This window comes from Schistocerca serialis, chromosome 12 (assembly GCF_023864345.2).
Source record: "Schistocerca serialis cubense isolate TAMUIC-IGC-003099 chromosome 12, iqSchSeri2.2, whole genome shotgun sequence".
Classification (NCBI taxonomy): Eukaryota; Metazoa; Arthropoda; class Insecta; order Orthoptera; family Acrididae; genus Schistocerca; species Schistocerca serialis.
In genome coordinates this window covers 145,552,424-145,569,417 of record NC_064649.1, presented here as the reverse complement: position 1 = coordinate 145,569,417, position 16,994 = coordinate 145,552,424, and positions in this window count along the sequence as shown.

Sequence of the window (16,994 nt, the reverse complement as noted above, 5' to 3'; positions counted from 1 at the left end):
ACTACGAACTCTAACCTCTGACAGGGAATCACAAATCCAGTCGCATAACCGAGACGATATTCCATAAGCACGCAATTTCACTACAAACCGCTTGTGTGGTACAGTGTCGAAAGCCTTCCGGATACTCAGAAATACGGAATCGATCTGAAATCCCTTGTCAATAGCACTCAACACTTCATGTGAATAAAGAGTTAGTTGTGTTTCACAGCAACTATGTTTTCTAAACCCATGTTGACTGTGTGTCAGTAGACCGTTTTCTTCGAAGTAATTCATAATGTTCGAACACGATATATGTTCTAAAATACTGCTGCATATCGACGTTAACGATATGGGCCTGTAATTTAGTGGATTACTCCTACTACCTTTCTTGAATATTGCTGTGACCTCTGCAAATTTCCAGTTTTACAATGCTCGCTTTAAAAAGCGCCTCTTTGCACAAAAAATACTTTTCTGAGTGCTCTTAAAATCTGTGTATTGGCTGAACAGTATGAGAGCCCGAGTACCAGTCCGTTCTGCGAAAGCCGCACATGAACAGCACGTTCCACTTCCGCAATACCTGTGCTGCAAGTTGTAGGTAATTCACACTGTACATTCATAACGCGATACAGAAAAACGTGAAAATGTAAGTACAAAAGCTTTTTTCTTCGTTTTTATCTACATCTATGTCCTTGCACGGCAACGGCCTTGCAGCAGTGGATACAACGATTCCCGTCAGACCACCGAAGTTAAGCGCACTCGGACGTGGCTGGCACTTGGATGGGTGACCGTCCGGACCGCCACGCGCTGTTGCCATTTTTCGGGGTGCACTCAGCCTCGTGATGCCAATTGAGGAGCTACTCGACCGAATAGTAGCGGCTCCGGTCACAGAAAACCATCGTAACGACCGGGAGAGCGGTGTGCTGACCACACACCCCTCCTATCCGCATCCTTAGCTGAGGATGACACGGCTGTCGGATGGTCCCGATGGGCCACTTGTGACCTGAAGACGGAGTGCTTTTATATCCCGCAAGCCAGCTTATGGAGTGCGACCGAGGGTACTTTGAGTACCTTTTTCACTTTCCCCTTTTCCTGTTCCACTCGTGAATGGTCTGCTGCTGAGACTCCGGGTGGGCTCCAGTCTCTCTAATTTTGTCTTCGTGCTGTTCCCGCGAGATGTACGTAGCAGGAATCAGTGTATTAGTTGACTCCTGTGGAAATGTACGCTCCCGGAGTTTTAACAGTAAATCACACCTTGTTGGAGAACGTCTGCCTTACAGCGTCTGGCACACGGGTTGGTTGATCATATCTCAGATGCTTTTGCGCTTACTAAATTAAACTGTGACAAAATGTGCCGCTCTTCTTTGGACCTTCTATATTTTCTCTATCCATGCTATGTGGTGCGGATCTCGTGCTGATCAGCAATACCGATCCGTGCGAGACAGTGGATGGGACCAATATTTTCGAAAAAGCTGCACGATAGATGTGATTTTTCAGGGGGTCTTGTGTTCTGTTGATTTCAGAGATAAGGGGTCAAGTGCTGTGGATAGCCCGTGGCATAGTGACCATTTGTGTACGCATCGGAAGAACAGGCACTCTGTAGCTATGCTACAGCACAGCGCTAAAATTTATGCATTGCACACTTCCTCCGACCCAGGCAAATTGAGTAAATCGGTTGGTTCTCTTGCATTGCGGGTAGTCTAGGGTGGACCTTAGATGGCTTATACAATAAAACCACCATTTGTTCACTGACAGTTTCTGAGAAAACCCCGGAAAACCATGATTTTTGGGTACTAGAAGCACCAATTGTGGAAATAGCCACTTCTATTGCGTCTGTGCATGGTAGATTGTCGAAATTTTTACCATCTGCCCTTAAGATAATATTCTCGGGGAATATCGAAACTTTCTTCGATATTATCCGTTACCGCAGTTCAAAGTTACCGCACTTATGAACGTAGAATATGCACGTAAGTTCCGGTCTCAGGCGTAGATGTAGTTTTAACTAACGTAGTGAAAATGTCGCAAGGGTTATAAGGACATCGCAGGGGTTGGAGGGGCATTACAAGGGTTCTGTGGTCACCGGACTTTGTATTAGTCAGAAATGTCACTTCATGGCACGCTGCCTCTGTATGTTGGACACTTGAGGCCCAAAGTGGTATTGCAGTGACAAAAAACTGGACTAAGAGGGTCATAACGTGCCTGAAAAAGCACTTAAAATGACTGCCAAGTATTATGTAAAACTGGAAAGACTGTAAATTCAGTAGAATATTTCTAATAACATTTTTACTGTTTTAATATACGATTCATAAGCGACGTGTTTCCCATAACTTGCAAACAGATGAGCAAAGTATACAGAAGAAAATGTAGAACCAACTATCTTATATTAACCTTATATTAAGCATAACTATTTGTTGTTGTTATATATCAAAGTATATAAATCTTTCGAAGAATATAAATTAAGTGTAAAAACTTTACGCAGCTGTAGCATTCACACAAATTATAGAAATGTGTGTATGACTATTCCACATATCCTCGTAAACCACTTTACCGACTTCAACCAAACTTGGTACATGTATCACATACTGTGTGCAAAGAATCTTTGGCGGCTAAGAACCACTTATCTTTCAAAGAGGTAGCGGTAGGGCCGAAAAAGAAGACTTTACTCATCCAGTATTAGAGAAAGATACCACTTAGTGGCTTGCTAGAAACTTTACGCTCAATTTCAAATCTCTACGAAACTTTTTTTCGCTGACGACCCCCACAATATGACGAAAGCCTGAAAGTGTATCGCTTACTACATTTTCGGTGTTCATGGAGGAAAACTGCCACATTCGGCATGATGTCTTAATTTATTAATTCCTTAGTACTAACTGCATTCGTGACACATTGTGCTGACAGTATTTACATATATCACTGAATGTACCTACAAAATTATGTCATTGTGCGACGTATAGTTAAGGAGAAATGACGTCTTAATACTGAGATGCTTCAAAAACTGCCACATCATGCATGACGTATAATTTGTTACTTGTTTGCTACTAAATGTATCCGAAACACATTTCGCACACAGTAACCAAATACACCGCTGTGAGCGCCTACAAATTTCATTGTACAGCACATAGTTTGGCAGATATGACGATACAAATATTGACGAAACTGTTAGTTGATAATTCTTCCGGGTTATATGGCCGTGGTCCATGGAATTCTTCTATCCCAGGAATAGAAGAATTCCATGGACCACGGCCATATAACCCGGAAGAATTATCAACAACAGTACCATTCCGTCATGGAAGCCTTCATTGTATGATTGACGAAACTACAGTGCTAAATTCGCTAGAGATATAGGTGAAATATGTGTAAAAATATGTATGAAATATATTAAATATATGTGAAATTTATCTGACGTGTGTATGCTGGTAAAGGTGCGGGTAAAAAATCCTCCTAAACACTTTAATCGATTACAAACTTGGTACACATATCACTTACTTTACTTCGTATATGATGGGGTAAGAAACACGATGGGGTAAGAAGCAGGAACCTCCTATTAGGATGCGGGTGATAACGTGGAAAGAGAAGGGGAGAGGAAGAGATGCAAAGAGAGGGGGAAGCAGGACATGGACAAGGAGTTAGTCAGGAGGAGAGGGCAGAGAGAGGGGAGAAGGAGAAGGCGTGATACAACAATGCCGGGTACTCAGCTAGCTCGTATTATACAGCATGAGCAGTGCACCCTGCTGCAGAAGGGAAAAGTAGTAACCAGCGGAAAAATGCGCCTGTCAGAACAGAAAAAAGGCTAATGTACTCCTCTTTAAATGACTCTGACAGAAAAGTGGGGAACCAGCTGCCTCAATCCCCATTCCACCCTCTTCACCAAAAGTCTTGGCGAGCGAACACATTAGCGCTATTTGTCCTGAAGGAGAGCAGCAGAAAGACACTGACAATGTGTGTGTGTGTGTGTGTGTGTGTGTGTGAGAGAGAGAGAGAGAGAGAGAGAGAGAGGAGGCACTGTTGGTGGGAGAGAGAGAGTGGCAGTGAAAGAGAAAGGCAGATGGATGAAGACCATAGCAGTGGGAGCCAGAAAAAGATGGGCTATTGATAGTCTGTGATAAACAATGACAGCATGAGAGTTGACTGGAGATAGTAGCAGTGGGAGCAAAAGAGATAGGGCGCAGCAGAAATAAAAAGAGAGACGAGTGGAGACCGTGCACTTATATATAGGGGAGCGACCATTTTGGACCGAAATTTTGAACGCGTGGGTATAGCAGAAAAAGTAAGTTGGATCTCCAAGAGTTTTTGAGCTGCTGAGGTGTGGTGAAGACAGTGGCAGCGGGAAATAAAGACAAAAGGAGACAGTGTAAGCGAGAGAGGAGGCAACTGCACCGGGATATACAGGAAACCAATGGGAGAAAACGCAGATAGTGTGAGGGAGACATGTATAGACAGTTGCAGTGAGATGGGTATGCTGTGTATGAAGGCTTAACTACAAGGAGAGTCTAGATAAAAGGTTTTACAATATTCTTTGTTGTTGCTGTTGTGGTCTTCAGTCCTGAGACTGGTTTGATGCAGCTCTCCATGCTACTCTGTCCTGTGCAAGCTTCTTCATCTCCCAGTACCTACTGCAACCTACATCCTCCTGAATCTGCTTAGTGTATTCATCTCTTGGTCTCCCTCTACGATTTTTACTCTCCACTCTGCCCTCCAATACTGAATTGGTGATCCCTTGATGCCTCAGAACATGTCCCACCAACCGGTCCCTTCTTCTAGTCAAGTTGTGCCACAAACTCCTCTTCTCCCCACCCTATTCAATGCCTCCTCATTAGTTATGTGATCTACCCATCTAATCTTCAGCATTCTTCTGTAGCACCACATCTCGAAAGCTTCTATTCTCTTCTTATCCAAACTATTTATCGCCCATGTTTCACTTCCGTACATGGCTACACTCCATACAAATACTTTCAGAAACGACTTCCTCACACTTAAATCTATACTAGATGTTAACAAATTTCTCTTCTTCAGAAACGATTTCCTTGCCATTGCCAGTCTACATTTTATATCCTCTCTACTTCGACCATCATCAGTTATTTTGCTCCCCAAATAGCAAAACTCCTTTACTACTTTAAGTGTCTCACTTCCTAATCTAATCCCCTCAGCATCACCCGATTTAATTTGACTACATTCCATTATCCTCGTTTTGCTTTTGTTGATGTTCATCTTATATCCTCCTTTCAAGACACTGTCCATTCCGTTCAACTGCTCTTCCAAGTCCTTTGCTGTCTCTGACAGAATTACAATGTCATCGGCGAACATCAAAGTTTTTACTTCTTCTCCATGAGTTTTAATACCTACTCCGAATTTTTCTTTTGTTTCCTTTACTGCTTGCTCAATATACAGATTGAATAACATCGGGGAGAGGCTACAACCCTGTTTCACTCCTTTCCCAACCACTGCTTCCCTTTCATGCCCCTCGACTCTTATAACTGCCATCTGGTTTCAGTACAATGTGTAAATAGAATCTCGCTCCCTGTATTTTACCCCTGCCACCTTCAGAATTTGAAAGAGAGTATTCCAGTTAACGTTGCCAAAAGCTTTCTCTAAGTCTACAAATGCCAGAAACGTAGGTTTGCCTTTTCTTAATCTTTCTTCTAAGATAAGTCGTAAGGTTAGTATTGCCTCACGTGTTCCAACATTTCTACGGAATCCAAACTGATCTTCCCCGAGGTCGGCTTCTACCAGATTTTCCATTCGTCTGTAAAGAATTCGTGTTAGTATTTTGCAGCCGTGACTTATTAAACTGATAGTTCGGTAATTCTCACATCTGTCAACGCCTGCTTTCTTTGGAATTGGAATTATTATATTCTTCTTGAAGTCTGAAAGTATTTCGCCTGTCTCATACATTTTGCTCACCAGATGGTAGAGTTTTGTCAGGACTGGCTCTCCTAAGGCTGTCAGTAGTTCTAATGGAATGTTGTCTACTCCCGGGGTCTTGTTTCGACTTAAGTCTTTCAGTGCTCTATCAAACTCTTCACGCAGTATATCTCCCATTTGATCTTCATCTACATCCTCTTCCATTTCTATAACATTGCCCTCAAGTACGTCGCCCTTGTATAGACCCTCTATATACTCCTTCCACCTTTCTGCTTTCCCTTCATTGCTTAGAACTGGGTTTCCATCTGAGCTCTTGATATTCATACAAGAGGTTCTCCTTTCTCCAAAGGTCTCTTTAATTTTCCTGTAAGCAGTATCTATCTTACCCCTCGTCCTCTACCCCTTTGTCCTCTAGCCATGCCTGCCTAGCCATTTTGCACTTCCTGTCGATCTCATTTTTGAGACGTTTGTATTCCTTTTTGCCTGCTTCATTTACTGCATTTTTATATTTTCTCCTTTCGTCAATTAAATTCAATATTTCTTCTGTCACCCAAGGATTTCTACTAGCCCTCGTCTTTTTACGTACTTGATCCTCTGCTGCCTTCACTATTTCATCCCTCAAAGCTACCCATTCTTCTTCTACTGTATTTCTTTCCCCCATTCTTGTCAACTATTCCCTTATGCTCTCCCTGAAACTCTGTACAACGTATGGTTCTTTCAGTTTATCCAGGTCTCATCTCCTTAAATTCCCACCTTTTTGCAGTTTCTTCAGTTTTAATCTGCAGTTCATAACCAATAGATTGTGGTCAGAGTCCACATCTGCCCCTGGAAATGTCTTACAATTTAAAACCTGGTTCCTAAATCTCTGTCTTACCATTATATAATCTATCTGATACCTTTTAGTATCTCCAGGATTCTTCCATGTATACAACCTTCTTTTATGATTCTTGAACCAAGTATTAGCTATGATTAAGTTGTGCTCTGTGCAAAATTCTACCAGGCGGCTTCCTCTTTCATTTCTTCCCCCCAATCCATATTCATCTACTACGTTTCCTTCTCCTACTGTCGAATTCCAGTCACCCATGACTATTAAATTTTCGTCTCCCTTCACTATCTGAATAATTTCTTTTATTTCATCATAAATTTATTCAATTTCTTCGTCATCTGCAGAGCTAGTCGGCATATAAACTTGTACTACTGTGGTAGGCGTGGGCTTCGTGTCTATCTTGGCCACAATAATGCGTTCACTATGCTGTTTGTAGTAGCTTATCCGTATTCCTATTATTTTATTCATTATTACACCTACTCCTGCAATACCCCTATTTGATTTTGTATTTATAGCCCTGTATTCACCTGACCAAAAGTCTTGTTCCTCCTGCCACCGAACTTCACTGATTCCCACTATATCCAACTTTAACCTATCCATTTCCCTTTTTAAATTTTCCAATCTACCTGCCCGGTTAAGGGATCTGACATTCCACTCTCCGATCCGTAGAACACCAGTTTTCTTTTTCCTGATAACGACGTCCTCTTGAGTAGTCCCCGCCCGGAGATCCGGATGGGGGACTACTTTACCTCCGGAATATTTTACCCAAGAAGACGCCATCATCATTTAACCATACAGTAAAGTTGCATGCCCTCGGGAAAAATTATGGCTGTAGTTTCCCCTTGCTTTCAGCCATTCGCAGTACCAGCACAGCAAGGCCGTTTTGGTTAATGTTACAAGGCCAGATCAGTCAATCATCCACACTGTTGTCCCTGCAACTACTGAAAAGGCTGCTGCCCCTCTTCAGGAACCATACGTTTGTCTGGCCTCCCAACAGATACCCCTCCGTTGTGGTTGCACCTACGGTACGGCTATCTGTGTCGCTGAGGCACGCAAGCCTCCCCACCAAAGGCAAGGTCTATGGTTCATGGGGAGGATTCTTTGTTAAGAATGCGAATATATGCGCACGCAAAAGCTGTTGACTGGGAAAGGCGGAATGGGGAATGGGCCAGCTGGTCGTACACTTTCCCGTCAGTCTTTTAAAGAGTAACATATTCGCCTTTTTTGTGCTCCGACAGTACTGGTTGAATGAGTTTTACAATCTACCTCTTCTGTGCGTGAGCTTCGTTTCTAGAGGACTGTATTGTAAAGACGTTGAAAAGTGGTATTTTTGACGCTGTGTGTTACATATCGATCTTTGTCTTATCACAGCTTACTTGTTAAAAATGTTCTTTTAAAAACTTCCGGCTACAGACATGATCATGGCTGGCACATCACTATATGTGGCTCTTTGTCGTAATCATCTGTTTTGCAGCACTGGCGAGCCGCCATTCCTTTACTTTTCCGTAGATACAATATGTGATCAAAAGTATCCGGACACCCCCAAAAGCCGGCCTGGGTGGCCAAGCGGTTCTAGGCGCTACAGTCTGGAACCGCGCGACCGCTACGGTCGCAGTTTCGAATCCTGCCTCGGGCATGGATGTGTGTGATGTCCTTAGGTTAGTTAGGTTTAAAGTTCTAAGTACTAGGGGACTGATGACCTCTGAAGTTAAGTCCCATAGTGCTCAGAGCCATTTGAACCATTTTTGACCACCCCCAAACACACATTTTTCATATTAGGTGCATTGTGCTGCCACCTACTGCCAGGCACTCGATATCAGAGACCTCAGTTGTCATTGGACATCGTGAGAGAGCAGAATGGGGCGCTCCGCGTAACTCACAGACTTCGAACGTGCTCAGGTGATCGGGTGTCACTTGCGTCATACGTCTGTACGCGAGATTTCCAAACTCCTAAACATCCCTAGGACCACTGTTTTCGATGTGATAGTCAAGTGGAAATGTGAAGGGACACGTAGAGCACTAAATCGTACAGGCCGACCTCGTCTATTGACTGACAGAGACTGCCGACAGTTGAATAGGGCCGTAATGTGTGATAGGCAGACATCTATCCAGACCACCACACAGAAATTCCAAACTGCATTAACAGTTAGGCAATAGGTGAGAAACTTTGGATTTCATGGTCTAGCGGCTGCTCATAACCCACACATCACGCCGGTAAATGCCAAACGACGTCTCCCTTGGTGTGAGGAGAGTAAACATTGGACGATTGAACAGTGGAAAAACGTTATATGGAGTGACGAATCACGATACACAATGTGGCGATCCCATGGCAGGATGTGAGTATGGCGAATTCCCGGTGAACGTTATCTGCCAGCGTGTGTAGTAAAATTCGGAAGCGGTGGTTTTCTGGTGTGATCGTGTTTTTCATGGAGGGGGCTTGCACACCTAGTTGTTTTGCGTGGCACTGTCACAGCACAGGCCTACACTGATGTTTTAAGCACCGTCCTGCTCCCCATTGTTGAAGAGCAATTCGGGGATGGCGATTGTATCTTTCAACACGATCAAGCACCTGTTCATAATGCACGGCCTGTGGCGGAGTGGCTACACGACAATAACATCCCTGTAATGGACTGGCCTGCACAGAGTCTTGGCGTGAATCCTATAGAACACCTTTGGGATGTTTCGGAATGCCGACTTCGTGCCAGGCCTCACCGACCGACATCGATACCTCTCCTCAGTGCAGCACCCTGTAAAGAATGAGTTGCCTTCCCCAATAAACATTCGAGCACCTGATTGAACGTATGCCTGCGAGAATGGAAGCTGTCATCAAGGCTAAAGGTGGGCCAACACCATACTGAATTCCAGCATTGCCGATGGAGGGCGTCACGAACTTGTTAAGTCATTTTCAGCAAGGTGTCTGGATACTTTTGATCATGTAGTGTAGTTCTTCCACAGTTTTTAGAATTTCTCACACTATGTCCCCATTTTTTTACGTATACAAACGCTACTTGCAGTGTTCAGTTACACGGCCTACAACGAGTAAGTTTGCTTTTTTTCTGGATTACTTACAATATTTTTTAAGTCGCAATGCTAATGTCAAGTGCCATCTCAAGGTTGGGAGGCCATACTGTCCCAATGGCCTATTGTTAAATTTGCTGTGTTAGTATTTCACGTTATCTTCTTTTGGTTTAGGTACCTTCCATTTTTATTAATTTGCTCCTATTCCACATTGTACGTTTTTGTAGATTTTTCACCTGATGATGCGACTCCAGTATCGCGAAACCGACCGTGTAGAATCTTAGATTATCAACAGTGAACGCAACTTCCAGAAATTATTTTCTGTGCTGTTAAAAGTACTATTGAGATTAGTATGAAGTCGATTTGATGTTGCTTTACTTTCTTTTGCAATACTGAGTTTAATTCGTCGTATGACATCCGACAAAGCTATTCCTCAAACTGAATTTTACTGAACTGGAGATCAGGCAAATAATTCTTTTAAATATATGAACTGTGAATACCGTTTTATTACTTCAGTCTTACATCAGGATATGAGTGATGTAAAAACTTAGCATTTACTCCTCCTGAGAATGAAGTGAATAGAAAGCTCGCACTTCAGTGCACAGACGTTACGGATCTCGGGCTGGGGAGCAGACTGCATCGAGTGCAAGGAACGATACTGTTGTTCGACGATGGTTCGCAACCGTCGTATTGTCGTTTGAACTGATAGGAAATTTTCTGGGCGCAGGTAGGCTTATCCGAAGTGGAGGCTCTAACTTGCCGCACCACTTTCTGACAATTCTTCCGCACCGTAAGCTAGGTTTCCTTTTAACAAGGATGAGACAATCTGAAACTTCCTGGCAGATTAAAACTGTGTGCCGGACCGAGACTCGAACTCGGGACCTTTGCCTTTCGCGGGCAAGTCCTCTACCAACTGAGCTACCCAAGCGCGACTCACGCGCCGTCCTCAAAGGTTTACTTCTGCCTGTACCTCGCCTCTTACCTTCCAAACTTCTCATTCTGGAAACATCCCCCAGGCTGTGGCTAAGCCATGTCTCCGCAATATCCTTTTCTGCAAGGTTCGCAGGACAGCTTCTGCAAAGTTTGGAAGGTAGGAGGCGAGATACTGGCAGAAGTAAAGCTGTGAGGACGGGGCGTGAGTCGTGCTTGGGTGGCTCAGTCCGACAGCCGGCACGGTAGCTCAGCGTGTTCGGTCAGACAGCTGGTTGGCCTCTGTAATAAAAAAACTGAGCGGAAGGATCAACAAAACGAACTTACAAAAATTACGGATGGTAGAGCACTTGCGCGCGAAAGGCAAAGGTCCCGAGCTCGAGTCTCGGTCCGTCACACAGTTTTAATCTGCCAGGAAGTTTCATATCAGCGCACACTCCACTGCAGCGTGAAAATCTCATTCATGAGGATATCTCTTTATGATTCGATGTAAGTTTTAGGTGAACTTGAATTTTTATTTCTGTAGAAATAGAATTATTATTAAATGCGTGTGTGAAATCTTATGGGACTTAACTGCTATGGTCATCAGTCCCTAAGCTTACACACTACTTAACCTAAATTATCCTAAGGACAAACACACACCCATGCCCGAGGGAGGACTCGAACCTCCGCCGGGACCAGCCGCACAGTCCATGGCTGCAGCGCCTCAGACAGCGAGAATTATTATTCCCTCACATGAATTTCCCCTTACTAATCAATTACAAGTGTGGGTAACATTTCATTTGCATACAACTATTTTCGATCAGTTATCAGAACAAGAGTTTCAAACGATCTTACGCTAGAATCCCGCTTCTTTCCTTTGCTATCTCAAAAGCCACAGAGTAAGGAATGGACGCCAGGCAGAAAACAAAGACCCAGCACAGACACGTCTCCATAAACATTGTGAGCGTGTGGATGCTATTCTGTCATTCTGCGCAACGGATTAATCTGAGATGTACCCTTTACCCCGTGGCTCCTGCAAGATGCAATTTCCACCCCCACACTACTACAGAAGTCAGACAGACGCTCCTAACGTTCTAAAGAGAAAAGCCTGAAAAACTTTCAGCAATAAGTGCCTTCTGGAGTCGTCCGCTGTAAGGAAATGACACAAAAATTCACAAAATTTCTTACGTAACTAGTGGGATACTTGGGTACTGGAGTAGTGCTAGTTAGTGTAAGAAAAACATGAAACTAACGAAAATTATTATTTATTTTGCAAAAATTCTGAGAAATCACAATGGCACATTTAGTTATGAACAACTAATTTCCGGGTTCTTTTCGGAATGTGAAGTTATCTCTTAAGGATAGGATTCGCTAATGAAATTTCTATACAAAGTTTAAGATCGTTATTGACTTGGCAGAATGGCTGAGAGCCGCGCCTACTCAACTTGAATAATTATCCGTCAGAATGTTGCTAGGTACAGTCGAGGCTGTCGCGTGTGAAATGCAATGAAGTGTACACTTGTGGAGGTTCAAAAATGGTTCAAATGGCTCTGAGCACTATGGGACTTAACAGCTGAGGTCATCAGTCCTCTAGAACTTAGAACTACTTAAACCTAACTAACCTAAGGACATCACACACATCCATGCCCGAGGCAGGATTCGAACCTGCGACCGTAGCACCTGCGGCTCCAGACTGAAGCGCCAAGAACCGCTCGGCCACCGTGGTCGGCTGTTGTGGAGGAAATATGGGGCTCGCAAGAGCTGTAGCGCACAATACCATAAGCTGCGATGACTGCTGTCTGCGCCGCTCGCTGCTGACAAATAAGATAACTCTCGTTCTATATGGATTGACCTTCGGCAATCAAACTCTCCCTACACGTTGATGAAGTCGAGGACTCCTATTCGCCCCTAGTCTAACTATTGGCGTGGTACACCGGTCAGATAACCAGTCCACCATGATGCCACTCAAAAATTTGTTCGCAGGCGTTTAACTATAACTCTGTCCGTTCACACCGCACAATAAGTGTGTCGGCCAACACAGTGAACAGTGCTTAATCGCAAGGACTCAGTATAGAGTCGCACTCCGATTCGCTCTCGACAGAGGTGCTCTCCCAGTGAAGTACTGAGGAGAGACTTGTTCCTCACTCTTTGAGTACACGTATGAGTGCGTTACGTGTTCTCGCTCCAAGAGCGACAACGGAACGGCCCCTCTCCACGCCAGACGTGAAGGGGGTATATCTTTTCGTCTCTTCCATTACTCCTTCAGCTCGAGGCGTCAGGAATATCGTCTCCCAATCAGCATTGCTCTTCTAAAACGGGAGAATGACGTTTCGTTTCAGGCGACCAATCCGGAAATCTGTGGCATCGGCGTTTGGCGTTTGCTGTCTCCCTGTGAAAACCTCTGGAACTGCGTGCTATGTTTGTAAAGAATGCGTAGGCTGGGCGCTCCCACACAATGTAGCGGAATTTGCTTTTAAGCCGAACACGAGGCCGTTCTCCCTTTCACTCGGGCAAACTCTGTCTGCTCTACGGGCGTTCGCCGGCCGATGTAGATAGGCTGAGTCGTCCTTTGAAGGGACCGCCCCCCCCCCCCCCCCCCAGCGTATGGTTTGCCTCTCCCGAACTAAAAGCCCCTGCGACCGTTGTGTCTTGAATGTGTGTGTGTGTGTGTGTGTGTGTGCGTGTGTGTACGCCAGCCTCGAGTATTTCAATCTCGGTGCGCACTTACGATTTACTAGTTATTTGCATATCGTTTACATGAATTCATACAACATTGGCTTTATCTTATCGAGTTTGGGTTCGAATGAAGCGTCTTGTGCGGAATATGATTGTGAAGGCGGTTTATGTAAGCAGTGAAGGTCAGGAGACCGCGACGCCTTACAACATCATCTCTGGCGCATCGTTTACCTGATAATTCATTAACAATGTAGTACAAGATTCCTCTAGTGAGTCTCAGTCTGCCATCTGTATTAACTTCCATTACCTCTATGCAGTCGTTTCGCTGTAAATATCCCGGTACATATACTCCTAAATACACTGAGGCGCCAAAGAAACTGGTATAGGAATGCGTATTCAAATACAGAGATATGTAAACAGGCAAAATACGGCACTGCGGTCGGCAATGCGTATATAAGACAAGTGTCTGACGCACTTGTCAGATCGGTTAGTGCAGCTACAATGGCATGTTATCAAGAGTTGAGTGAGTTTGAACGTGGTGTTATAGTCGGCGCACAAGCGATGGGACACAGCATCTCCGAGGTAGGAATAAAGTGTGGATTTTCCAGTACGACCTTTTCACAAGTGTATGGCGAATGTCAGGAGTCCGGCAAAACATCAAATCTGCGACATCGCTGTGGCTGGAAAAAGATCCTGCAAGAACGGAATCAACGACGACTGAACAGAATCGTTCAACGCTACAGAAGTGCAAGCCTTTCCACAAATCGCTGCAGATATCAATGGTCACCACCAACAAGTGTCAGCATGCAAACCATTCAACGAAGCATCATCGATAGTGGCTTTCGGAGCCGAAGGTGCAGCCGTGTACCCTCTATGACTGCACGAGACAAAGCTTTACGTCTCGCTTGGGCCTGTCAACACCGACATTTGACTATTGATGACTGGAAAAATGTTGCCTGGTCGTATGAGCCGCGTTTCAAATTGTATCGAGCGAATAGACGTGTACGGGTATGGAGACAACTTCATGAATCCATCGACCCTACATGTCAGCAGGGGACTCTTCAAGTTGGTTGAGGCTCTTTAGTGGTGAGGGGCGTGTGCAGTTGGAGTGATATGGGGCCCCTGATACGTCTAGTTACGTCTCTGACAGGTGACACGTACGTAAGCAACCTGTCTGATCACCCGCATTCATTGATGTCTATTTTGCGTTCCGACGGACTTGGGCAATTCCAGCAGTACAATGCGACACCCCACACGTTCGGAATCGCTACATAGCGGCTCCAGGAACACTCTCCTGAGTTTAACCACTTCCGCTGGCCACCAAACTCCCCAGACATGAACATTATTTCTCCATATCTGGGATGCCTTGCAACGTGCTGTTCAGAAGTGGATCTCCACCCCCCGTACTCTTATGGATTTATGGAGAGCCCTGCAGGATTCATGGTGTCAATTGTGGAATTCCCTCCAGCACTACTTCAGATAGTAGTCTAGTCTATGCCACGTCGCATTGCAGCACTTCTACGGGCTCGCGGGGACTTACACGAAGTTAGGCAGGCGTAGCAGTTTCCTTGGCTCTTCAGTGTATTTTGTGGATGCAGCTGTTTTCAATGGCTATTTTCCAATCATGTAATCATACATTCGATGACGTCGGGGGTGAATTGCCACTTCCTGCACCAATCGTTGATCCTCTGCAGCTCTTCCTGCATTTCACTAGAATTTCCTAGCATCGCGACTTCGCTGTATACATCAGCATCATCCATAAAAGCCACGTGGAGCTTCCGACGTTATCCACTAGGACATTTAGAGATATTGTGAAAATTAATGGGCCTACAACACTCCCCTGAGGTATGGACGAAGTTACTTTCACATCTGAAAATTTCTCCCCGTTGCAAATGCCATGCTGTGTTCTGTTTGCCACAAACTTTTCAGTCCAGTCAAACAGCTGATGTGACATTCCGTTCATTCGTGTTAAAGAACTAACATTAAAATGTTTGAATCGGTACATCCCGTCTCCTCTATCATAGCTCCCCTCTCTAAATCTTTCCGACCGCTGCCCACACACACACACACACACACACACACACACACACACACACACAAAAGTTAATGAAAGTTTCTTACCGACCGCTGTTTCCAACTTCCGGAGACAGTACTTGTGCTTAAGCTTGAGAAAGCGCTCATCAGCTGTCGGCAGTATGTGGTAATTCGCAACAGATAACACCCGCGCAGAAACTACTGTACGTTAAGTCAGTTTTTCCTGCTTGTCGGCTTCCTGCTTGCGCACCAGAAGGAAAGGAATATGCAGACTGTGTAAGATATCGTGCGGTACACAATTCCCTGCCACAAAAGGACAGCTGTTCTCTAGTCCTACACTCATTCCGAAACTTACTTCTGGATTAATCGTCAGCTCAAAAATAGTTCAAATGGCTCTGAGCACTATGGGACTTAACTTCTGAGGTCATCAGTCCCCTAGAACTTAGAACTACTTAAACCTAACTAAGCTAAGGACATCACACAAATCCATGCCCGAGGCAAGATTCGAACCTGCGACCGTAGCGGTCACGCGGTTCCAGACTGTAGCGCCTAGAACCGCTTGGCCACTCAGGGCCGGCAATCGTAAGCTCAGCTGAATACCCGAAAGCACGCCATTAATCAATCACGCCGAGAAATCATGACAGCGACCGCATGATTTCGTGGCGCCTGAGTGTGCATTATAGTGTCGAAGTAGCACTTGATGGATTCTCGTCGGCCGATAGCAACGGCGGATGCATTATCGTTGTTTTCGATTCACAAGCAGCTGTAATAGTTTCAGCGTGGAAGGGCTATAGCGAATATAGAGAATGAAAAGCCGCGCACAGAATCGCGGTTTGAGGAGCTCCTGGTACTCGGTTCCTATTTGAGATAGCGACATGGGGTGAAAAAAGTTTTGATTTAAACCAGACCAGCGGCAATTTTTATAGCCATTCGAACGCCTTACTGTAGCTACGTTACAGCACATTAAGCAAGATTTGAAACACGAACCAGAGCTGACGCCCAGTCATATTGTGTGAATCGATTAATTCCTTTTGCAAAAGATTTTAATTAGGCTGAAATTAACGCTCAGCTAATGGCCCCATCTGCATGTACTCCGCCGGCCGGAGTGGCCGAGCGGTTCTAGGCGCTACAGTCTGCAACCGTGCGACCGCTACGCTCGCAGGTTCGAATCCTGCCTCGGGCATGGATGTGTGTCATGTCCTTAGGTTAGTTACGTTTAAGTAGTTCTAAGTTCTAGGGGACTGATGACCACAGCAGTTAAGTCCCATAGTGCTCAGAGCCATTTTTGCATGTACTCCGTTCGGATTTTACGTGCAAAACATGCAAAAACATGTTTTTCTGGAAAGTTTTGGGAGCGCCCCACTTCTACACTTTAAACTTGTACGAATAGGATCAAACTTTACACGAAGGTAGATAAATGGATAAGTCAAAACAATCTTTATAACCGGTAATCTTTCTCCCTTGTCGAGATACGACGGTAAGTGTAGCACGTAAAATTCGTTCTTACGTGAACTGAATTCGCGGAAACGGTTTAATGTGAATGAAATGAATTTGAAAACAAAAATGCATTCTTACCATAAAATTTAAAACTCACGTTGAAAAGTCTAGCTTCATTCACATTTTACGCGCAAAGAACGTGTTTTTGTGACTATTTTAACGCAGAGCGCTTCTACGTTTCAATCTTGCGAAT